Source organism: Carettochelys insculpta, chromosome 3 (assembly GCF_033958435.1).
Source record: "Carettochelys insculpta isolate YL-2023 chromosome 3, ASM3395843v1, whole genome shotgun sequence".
Taxonomy (NCBI): Eukaryota; Metazoa; Chordata; order Testudines; family Carettochelyidae; genus Carettochelys; species Carettochelys insculpta.
In genome coordinates, this window is record NC_134139.1 from 136,192,039 (window position 1) to 136,203,198 (window position 11,160).

At 45.1% G+C, this 11,160-nt stretch overlaps 1 protein-coding gene across 2 annotated transcripts in view; it reads right to left on the minus strand.

Moving 5' to 3' along the window:
- Positions 1 to 7,397, minus strand: part of MANEA (mannosidase endo-alpha) — a 32,400-nt gene extending 25,003 nt beyond the window's left edge. Inside the window, exons 1-2 of one of the 2 annotated variants that reach the window (XM_074990864.1) lie at positions 7,249 to 7,358; positions 3,218 to 3,380 (exon numbers count right to left, since the gene is read on the minus strand). The gene's annotated coding sequence lies outside the window, so the exon portion shown is untranslated. Of the gene's footprint in view, positions 1 to 3,217; positions 3,381 to 7,248 lie in introns of both variants that reach the window. The other variant, XM_074990865.1, reaches the window with a different exon arrangement.
- Positions 7,398 to 11,160: the final 3,763 nt, after the last annotated feature.

An 11,160-nucleotide genomic window follows, 5' to 3' on the forward strand; every position in this document is an offset into this window, starting at 1 on the left:
ATACTAATTTTTAAAATTACATACAATACCCTCCTTTGCTGGGAATAAGAAAAAAAACAACGCATACATTCTTAAAGATTATGCAGATGTCTTTTAATGAAATATGAAATTGAAGCTTTACAGCATTCAAGGATTACACATTTTATGAAGCATCCTACATTTGCACTGTCTTTTAGGTTTTTCTATACTGCCCCTAAACCCTATAAAGAGGGAATTCTGGTTGCACTACCAAGCGACTGCTTCATGCTTTCCCTATGTCAGTGTTTCCCAATTTTACTTGGTCACAGGACACTTTTGAATTCCAAAGAATTTTGCGGAACCCCTAATAACAGTCTTCTACATGGAGCTGAGAAAGTAGACCACAAATAAGCAAGGACAATAAAAAATAAATGCTAAACAAGGTCATGAGATCAACATTTAGTTTAATTGTATACATTTTAAAACAAAAATTACATTTAATTTAATAGATTTAAACAGACTGAGTATAGGGATTTACAACAGTATATAACAGGTGATTGCAGCACTGACTGTGTGCAGTGTGGAGTAGTTACATAACCATCCCCACTCTCTGGCTAAGCTGGCATTACACATCAACACTTAAGGAAAAGAGAAATGAAAATAGTTTTTAATAAAATTCATAAATGCGTAAATGTAAATTCTTATTTTTAAATCATAAAGTGTTATTGTAATGGAATTTTTTCTTGGAATCCTTATTTTCACTTTGGAGAACACCACTTGGGAAACACTGCCCTAAGTCACTGGTAGGAACACGACAGTATAGCTGTGTTTGTTCATTTTGTGCTGCATGTGATACTCCTCGGGGAATTCTGTGTCGTCATGTATACAGAAAACCCCTGAAATAGGCGTAACCAACTGGGATGCTGCCATGGATAGGAGAGGTTTCCCCACTCCTGTCAGAGGTGGCAGGTGCCCTTGTCACTGGTGGCAGCGGAGAGTCAGGCTCTCTGCTGCTGCCATTGCGAGGAGTGGGGAAAACTGATGACGGCACCAGCCTTGGTCAGTTTCCCAGCTCTGCAAGTGGAGCTGAGCTGGGAGCCAGGCTGCCACCTGGTTCCCAGATCCCCTCCACTCACTGGAGCCAGAAAACTGAGGGCACCAGCCCTGGTCATCAGTTTCCTGGCTCCCCTGATTTGCATGGAAATTTGACTTACATGAGAGTTGTGAGAATGCAACCCCCACATATGTTGGGGGGGCCTCCTGTATACAGAATCCATGCCTTCCGTAGGCTATTTTCCTTGATAGAATAATACATTCTGCAGAGGAGGCACTGCAATTACATCCACCAATGTCTGCTATAGCACCCAAATGAGCAGCTGTCTCAGGCCCAGAGGAGCTAGTCCCTGACAGGGAGGAAAGGGGCTAGGTGAAGAGGCATGGGATACTGAGAAGTCGGGGGCAACAGCACAGGCAAAACAGGGCTATGGGGGGGGGTGTCACACTGATTGAGGTTCAATGAGGTTAGGGGAGACAGACTAGAACAGCAGCACAGGAACTACCATAGTGGCAGCACTGAGACAGGCACTTAGTGAAAATGAGGGTACATAGCCACCTTCAGTTCCTAAGTGGTGGTGCACAGACACATGGGGATGGGGCAAAACTTCCTGACTGAATGGGGAAGACAGGTGTCAGTCATGGGCAGCGTCTCTCATTCAGACCAACTCCCTAACAATCCCGCCCCACCTTCCCCACAAAAAAGAATGTTCCACTTTTCTCCCATTCACACCCTATAACACTCCTGACTCACTCTTGTGTTTCTTCCTAGCAATTATTTCCCTCTCCCTCAGATACTCCATTAATTCTGACCTCCCCAAGCAAAGATGGGTGCGGGGTATGGGAAATACTTTTCTGTAGTGTTGTTTAATGAATTATCACACAAAGTTCTGTATTAATAAGTTCAGGAAGGAATCTATGCCAATACTTCCTGATTCTTTGTCAATTGTATTACAAAAGACATACTTGCTGACAAGTATTTTGAAATATACAAAACCCATTAAGACTGCGTATTATTCTGATAATTAATATGTTCAGAATTTTAAAATACTGTGCCCAGAATTTAGATTTTTGGTGCACAATTCCCACAGAAGTGACTTAACATACATTTTGGACTGTATTGTAAACCTAGGACACTGACCCTTTTATAGTCTGGATTTTAAGAGGACAATTTATCAACAGCAAATCAAGGGGATTTAAACTGCCTCTGCAACTTATTTAAGGTATGTTGTTGAGTTTGATATAAGGACATTAACTTTGTGTACTGGTATGCTGAAAATGTGTATTTTAATCATCATTAAGCTTTAACTTTAATTATAATTTCAACATCCACAGTTTTTTAATTGCCAGGCCCTCCCTACTTTCTGACCTACCTGTAACTTCACACAGGTGTGAAATTTTAAATCTCAAAAAATTGGGGGGGGGGGGTGCTTAAAACCCATCACAACCAGCAAAATTGTGAAGAATTTAAAACAAAAAATAAAACACTTAAAAAGTAGTAATTGGTATTATCTGTTGAAAATATAACAGCAGAAATTGAATTCTAACAAGCCTACTTATAATGCATTTTTCCTTCAAACAGCCATGTATTCCTCATTCTTGAATAAGAATTAACATTTTTTCAGTTCTGTGCATTACATTAGCCTATTATAAAAATGATACACAAAATATGATTTCACTGAAAAGTTCTGGCAATATAAATAACAAGATTATTGACTAACATTAGGATAGAGTCTTGTCTCCCACAAAACATTTTGTACCCATTTGTAACATGGTACAGCGGAAGTCATTACTGTTAACAATTTAAGCATTATGGCAGAAAGGCTCGGGTGTTTTCAGCCACACATTAAGTATATGCTTCTATACAATATCCTTCTACCTCCCCACCACCCCCTGCAAAAAATACACACACACAAAAACAAAAACACACTGTTACCACTATTTCAGCTCCACTGGTGGAGTAGCATTAGTGTTGAGCAGTAAAAGGCAGCAGCACACAAATACTATGTCATTCAATCCTGTTCAGAGGAGATCTTCATAGTGCAAGTGAGTAAAACACTGGACCAGTGTACTTTCTCTACACACTATACCCCTCCATTTGGGCCATCACAGTAGAAAGCAGTAGAGCATTTGGGGCAAATAAGCATAACAGACAAGTGCGCAAGCATTCTCAATGCAGGTGTGAAAACAACTGAAGCTGGCCTACCTTTACATTCAAGCCATGGTAAAAGTTGGATGTAGGTGCACGCATATGGACAACAGGTAAAAAACACATTAATGTAGTCTAGATGTGGGTTACTGCCTTTTCTCTAGGTGCCTGGACTCCTGAAGCTTCAAGCATTTGAGAGAATGGTTCCAGGTTCTTCCTCCTGGTATGGGCAGTAGACCTTAGATACGGGACTCAAAATAACTGCAATCTAATTAAGATGATCTCCTTTAGCTACTCCCAATATGGACAAAGACACTCAAACAAACATCTTTCATTCTGTAGGGATTCATCAAAATCTGACATTTTCCTCGTGTGTGATTAATGAAATATGGATTACACGGTCCTCCCTTTTAATCCAAAAAAGCTTACATGCCTGCTTTACTCACAGCTTTCTACACTCCTATATATGAAAAACTAATTTTACCAAATCTTTAGTCATAAAATCCACTTTTTCCTCTACCACCATACTGTTCTGCAACAATCATTTCCAGGTGACTATTATGTTATTCATTCTTGCCTCTGACCCTTAGAGGAAAACCATAATTCTTGTTCCTGCAAGAAGGCTAATGTAATTTGACCCCTTTTTAGATAACTGAAGTTTAGCCTTCTGCTGTCTCATAAAAAAAATGCATATAAAAGATATTCTAAGTCAGTCCTGAGAGTTCTGATTTTTTTTTCACCTTGTCTTCCATATTCACTAATATGTTAACCCTGAAAGAGGCTATGATGATTATGAAACTACAACAGTGGTATTGTAAGATCAGTTTTCATTTGCATAGTATCAGTGACCATTTCTTCAGCTGAAATCAGTCATTGGCAAGGTTACCCATGCTCCTGAGCCAGTTTAGATGACAAAGCAAAAACAGCAATTTGTCTAGGATATTGCCTCTACTCTCCAATCCTTACTAGAAGGAACAGAATAAAAACTGAAACATATGTAAAAGGGTGAGTTGTACTTTTATTTCTCAGTCTAAAATAATTAAAAAACTCAATTCTTAATACAGTTATAACATGGTCCTTTCTGTTCCATCCAGTTCTCCTCCTCTCCTTCTCCCTCTGCCATAAAGGTATAAAAGCTCAACATATTTAAGCAAAACAGCAGAAAAGTAGCACTTTAAAGACTAACACAATTATTTATTCAGTGATGAGCTTTCTCGGGACAGATCAATTTCATTTCCAATACAGACTGACAGCTACATAGTACAGAGGACCAAAAAGGGAAAAAAAAAAAATGCAATAAAAATTGACAAATCAAATAAGATTGAAGGAGGGGGCGAGAGGTGGAGGGATATTAATTGTCCTGTCTGGGATAATTTCGAACATCAAAGGAAGGGAAGTAGTTCTTGTAATGCGTGAGGAAGTTGATGTCACTGTTCATACCATGCGTTAATGTGTTAAATTTGAATATGTACTCCAATTCAGCAATTTCTAGCTCTAATATGTTGTTAAATTCTTTTTGTTCCTGTACACAAATTCTCAGGTCTTTAACAGAATGGCCCACTCTACTGAAGTGTTCACTGACTGGCTTACATGTCTTAAGTTTCTTGATGTCCACCCTGTGTCCATTTATTCTTTGGTGAAGGTTTTGCCCAGTCTGTCCAATATACATAGCATCAGGGCATTGTTGGCACATAATAGCACAGTGGCTCCCAAACTTTTCGGCATCACGCCCCACTTTTGATTTTTGAGAAACCTTCACGCCCTCCCGCATCTTCTTTACTATCATCCAACCCCCGCTTTTAACAAAAAATTCAATTTGTAATTTAAAATAAACACAAAACCTTAATATAAATATGTTATTTAAAATTAAAATAAAGCACAAATAGTTCTTCTTAGCCCCTTGTGGGTGATCAGAGCAGACCATGACAGCTGCCTGCCCGCCGCCTGACACCTGCACTGCCAGAGCTACCTGCCTAAGCCCCACACCGCCAGGGCCAGACAGCTGCCTGGGCCAACTGCCTGCCTGCCTGAGCCCTGACCTGCTGAGATCAGCTGCTCACTCAACCAGCCACCCACCCACCCCCACTGTGGGCTAGTTGCCCAAGATGCCCACCCAAGCTCTTTGCTGCCAGGGCCAACCACTCACCTGTCATCCCAAACCACCCAAGCCCCAGGCTGCCTTGGCCAGCCACCCAAGGTCCACATTGCTGGGGCCAGCCACCTGCCTGCCAGCGCAAGCCCCACACTGCTGGGGCCAACCACCAGCCCAAGCCACCTGAACCCTGCGATGCCAGGGCCAGCTGCCCAAGTACTGCGAGTCCCACAAGCTGGCTGCCAAGCCAAGCCCTGTGAGTTGCCCACCTGAGCCCCTCCCATCCCATAAAACCAGGCACCACCAGCCTGCCTGCTTTTACCCCATCCCGCTCACCTGAGCTAGGCACCCCCAGCCTCTCATCTAATCCTATCCTCCTCTTTCCCCACCCAAACCACACTCACTCACTCATCTTTGCAGAAGGCAGCTAGCTCCATGTAGGTTTTCACCAGCTGCCTGCTTTTTATAGCAGCTGCACCAGGTCACCCACATAAAATGGCACGGGCTGAGAGCCAGAAGCAAAGGCGAGCTCTTTCTTCATGTGGGGGAAATGGGGGGGCTGGATCACCTCCCCCCCTGGAATTTCTCCATGCCCCCCCAGGTTGGGAAACCATGTAAAGCATATATAATGTTGCTGGAAGTGCAGAAGAATGTGCCTTTGCTCTTGTAACTAACATGGTTAGGTACAGCGATGGTACCCTCAGAATAAATATGTGGGCAAAGTTGGCAGCAGGGTTTGTTGCAAGGAAAAGTTCCAGGATTCATATTACTGTGGTGTAGCCTGTGATTGCTGGTGAGAATCTCTCTCAGGTTAGAAGGCTGTCTATAGGAAAGGATAGGACAATTAGCATCCCCCCACCTCTCACCCCTTTCCTTCAATCCTATTTGATTTGTCAGTTTTTGTTGCAATTTTTATAGCAATCTTTTTTTCTTTTTGGTACTCTGTACTATATAGCTGTCAGTCTGTATTGGAAATAAAAATGATCTGAAGAAGTAGGTCTGTCCCACAAAAGCTCATCACCAAATAAATCATTTTGTTAGTCTTTAAAGTGCTGCATTTCTGCTGCTTTGTTTTGTTGGAGTACAGACTAACAGGGCTACCTCTCTGTTAATATTTAAGCAAAGTTGCTTTTAACAGTGCAGACAGAACTTGAACGCTATTTTTGATTAACTTGTCCTGACCTTGTAGAACAAACTTTGGCAGAAATGCTAAAGATGCAACAATGTTTCATATTTTACTGAGTTTCGACAACACAAAAAGAAATGTAGCACTTTGAAGACTAACAAAATAATTTAGGGGGAAATCTCTCAGGGGAAAGTTTAGACAAGGTTGCGTCCCAGTCCTGCGAAGGCTTCACGGTTATCCACTGATTACAGGAAGAGAAAACTGCAGCTACCCAGCTGATACCGCACCTCCCTCGTGCGGACCCGGATACAAATTGTGTATCAGGACCCGCCCCCAAACACACAAACACGCACATTTGCGGATAACTGCTTTATATCCGCACCCGAGGATGCCTATGTGGATATGCAGGGCGCGCTTTTGCTGGGGGGTAAAAGAGAGACCCCAGTGGCTGGCACTGCCGGCTTCTGTACCCTTGGGACCAAAGGCTCCTTAATTTTAGACCCATTCACCGCTCTCCTGTCCAGCCTCCCCCTGCATGGGCGCCGCTCTCGCGCACCCACGCGAGTGACGCCAACCCTGACGCTCCAAACCCAAACACGCCTAAACAGCAGCACCGCGGAGCTGCCATCGCAGCGTCGAGCCGGCGGGGCTGGGCGCCTGCGGCGACAGAGGCTCGCTCTCCTCCCGGCCCCGGCCCCGGCCCCGGCCCCGATCCCCCCTGCGGGCCAGTCCCGGCCCTAGCGAAGCGCCCAGAGTCTGGATGGGAGGAGGAGCAGCAGCCGCCGCCGCCGCCCCCGGCACCAGCCCACTCGCCCGGCCGAACACGGCCCCCCACGGGTGGGGGTATTGGGGGGCTGCCCAGGTACTCACCCGGCGGGGGCCCCACGCTGGCGGAAGGAGGAAGCAGCAGCAGCGCTGCGCCTCGCGGCTACTCCCGCGCGCGGGACGAGCCCGGGGCAGCAGCTGGTCGCTGCATCGCTCCGCTGGAAGGCGACGGAGCCAAGTGCACTGGTTCCGCCCCCTCGCCCAAGTCCGTTGGGTTGCGGTGCCTGACTGTTGCTGCGCGTGCGCAGTAGCTAACGGAGAAGCCCCTGCCCTGGACCGGGCAGCGTCACAGCTGTCTGGCGAGCATGCGCAATAATGCGGCGCTGGAACGCGCGCTCCGCTGCGACGTGGGGGCGGCGTTGAGGGTAGAGGGGCTCATGTGGGCAGTGCCGAGGAAGCGCGTGGGGCGGGGGCCGCTTACCTCCGCACGGCCAGGGGAGAGGCGATGGGAATGGGCGGGCGGACAGACAGCGTTCAGGGACAGGGCTGGAGCCTGGGCACGCAGGGGTTACCCGCAGTGGGTGAGGCAGCTGTGGTGTTTGCAAAAAAGTAGATACGCACACTTGAGAGAGCTGGAAGGGACCCGGTGAGGTCATCAAGGCTAACCCTTTGCAGGGGTCAGGCACTATTGCTTTTTTCCCCGTCTGTTGACTGCAGATCCTCCAGGGGCCCCTTCAGGGATTGAACACCCAACCCCTGGGTTTAACACACCGATGCTAGTAACTACTGAGTGAGCTGGGCTCCTTCCTGCCTCTGGGGTGATGGGGTTGAGCTGGGGCTTCTCAGATCTGGTTTTGGAATCGCACCATGTAGCCCAGTGCCTCAGCACAGTGGCTATGTCTACATTGGCGCAAAACTTTGAAATGGCCATGCAAATGGCCAAACTGAAGATTACTAATGAGGCGCGGAAATGCATATTCGGTGCCTTATTAGCATGCCACCAGCCGCCGCGCTTCGAAATTGCCACTTTTCGCTCCCGCATGACTCGTCCAGATGGGGGTCCTTTTTGAAAGGACCCTGCCAACTTCAAAATCCCCTTATTCCTATGGGGAACACAACAGCTGACTCACCCACTCTGGGTAACCCCTGCCTGCCCCGCCTCCCTTATCTGATGGAATAAGGGGATTTCGAATTTGGCTGGCTCTTTTCGAAAAGGACCCCTGTCTGGATGAGCCTGCAGGAGCAAAAAGTGGCAATTTGAAGAGCTGCGGCTGGCGGCATGCTAATGAGGATCTGAATAAGCATTTCAGTGCCTCATTAGTAATCTTTGATTTGTCCATTTGCATGGCCATTTTGAAATTTTGTGCCAGTGTAGACATGGCCAGTATGGATCAGAAAAAATCTTTTTTAGGCTAGTAAAGGATGATCTGGGGTGGCTGGCCCAGGCTCTGCATTTTTTTGGTGGGGGAGTGGAGGGGCTGGGGGATTATCTGGGACAGGGCATGGTGGGTAGGTATGGAAGGCAATGCAGCAGCAGAGGCTGGAGGTTGCCTCTCCCAGAATGTTTGCTTTTTTTTTGTCAGAAGTTCACTCATATTTCGTTCTGATCCACTCTATCTCCAGTTTCCATTAGTACATGGGAAGTTACTCCTTCCTTTGCAGTCATTTCCCATTTCCTGAGTGTGCAGCTGGTAGTTTCTAAATGGAGCACATTGTATTTGTCCTTATTGCATTTCATATTGTCTTCACAGCATTTCTCCCCTTTGTCCAGATCATTTTGAATTTTAATTCTGTCCCTGAAAGCACTTGCACCCTCTTCCAGTTTGGTATCAGCCACTAAATCTATAAGTTTTCTCTTTATAACATTATCTTAATAAATGATGAAGATATTAAACCGAACCAGTCCTAGAGCTGATCCCTGGGGGACCCTACTTGATAGGCTTCCTGCTTGACTGTCAACCACTGTTAATTTCTTTCTGGGGATGGTTTCCAACCAGATATGCACCCCCCTTGTTTCTTAAATATCTAATTTTGTTTTTCGTTACTATGATGCATTGCTAGGTATACCTCTGTTATCCAGAGTATTTGAATATCTGACAACCTCTAGGTCTCAGGGCTGTGGGGTATGAAAGAACAGATACGAAAGAGTTTACTGTACCACTTCATCTTTCACATTTGCTGGTATTGTTCTCCTTCTCCCCTCTATTGCAGGTAAGAGTAATTCAGGTCTGACACTGGGTTCTCTGAGTACAAAACATGCTGCACAGGTGTCTGTCAAACACAAGCAGTTTATTCCCTCACAAGTTTTAACAAAACTCCTTAACTAAAAAAGCATGACAGGAAAGCAGCTCTTACATCCCTTAAGCAGCTGGGGACCCCAGTCAGCTGTGGACGAGTGGGAGTTCTTTAGTCTTCCGAGGCACCGGCACCATGGCCCATCGGTGAAGTCCAAATTGCCATACTTTCTGTGCTCCCTTATATGCAGGTTTTTTTTTCCTGCCTTGCTATGCAGTTCCATAAGGTCACTCATTACCATTTAAGATATCTCCTTATTTGTTAGTTATTAATCTGTCAGTATGTGTTCTGTTCCTTATGTTGCTTACGGGTGCTTGTTACATCTGGTTGCATTAAATAACAACGTCTGCTCCCTTCCCTTTATCCTCATGTACGTATGTTCTGGTACAGTAGCATTACTGCTTAGCTGGAGTGTTAGTTCTTCCTAAGGCATATCCTTAGCTTATCAGATATGGAGGCAGTGTGTTGCCAAAATACCCCTAAATTGTGCATACAAAGTTCTTCCACAATTAACCCCTACACCCTCTTATTTCTAATGTATTTGTAGAATGTTTTCTTGTTACCTTGTATCTCTCTAGCTGGTTTATTTTCCTTTGAGACTTTGGCCTTTCTCATTTTATTCCTGCATGCCTGTGTTATTTGTTTGTATTCATCATTTGTAATTTGATGTAGTTTCCATGTTTTATAGTACTCCTTTCTGAGTTTCAGATAATTAAAGATCTCCTGGTTAAGTGAGGCCACTACTCTTTGGCCACCTATCCTGTGTTTAATTTATATAGGGCTGACCCTGGCACCTTTTTCAATTTCAGAATTGATGTGGGGCATCAGAGTGGCTAGAGTAATGGGGAGGCTGACAATGTTAGGCTGGGGGAATTGGGGAGAGCTCCCATGGGGGATGGGGTCACCAAAATATGTTTGCCCAGGGCTCCGTTTTCCTTCTGTAAACACTCTGACCACTACATATAACTCCAAATATGCTAAACAGTTGTTTGGAAGGACCTCAGAAAAGCTCAGACACCATAACCTGTACCTTACGTATTTTACAAGGGACCACCACAGACAAGATATCATCACGTGCTTCCACACAATGGAATTTACAAAATCAGGAAACTGACTTGGAGATCATGCAGAAAACCCAAAACAATAACAATAGTACTAATTAATAATAAATAAACCTGTGATAGCATAGACACACAACCTGATGTCATACCAATATGTGGAGAACTAGAAGAATTTTCGCACCAACACCACCTCCAGGAATTCTTTCACAACAAAAATGACACCATGCAGTACATATCCCCACCAAAGCTATGTCTACACTAGTCACTTCTTTTCTTAAAAGGCATGGTAATGACCAAGTTGGGAAGATGCTAATAAGGCACTACCATGAATATGCAGTGTCTCATTAGCATAATGGCATCTGTGCGTGATTCAAAAGTGCCACTTTCGAATTGCATGCCACCTGCTTATATGGGGGCCTTTCAAAATACCCCCTGGACTTTCGAAAGCCCCTTCTTCCTATTTGGTTTTAGGAAGACGGAGCTTTGGAAGTTGTGGGGGGGTGTCCTTTCAAAAGGCCCCAATCTACACAGGCAGGATGCGATTCGACAGTGGTGCTTTCGAATCGTGTGCGGCTGCCATTATGCTAATAAAGCGCTGCATATTCATGGCCGCACCTCATTAGCATTTTCCCAACTTGCTCATTACCATGCCCCTTCTGAA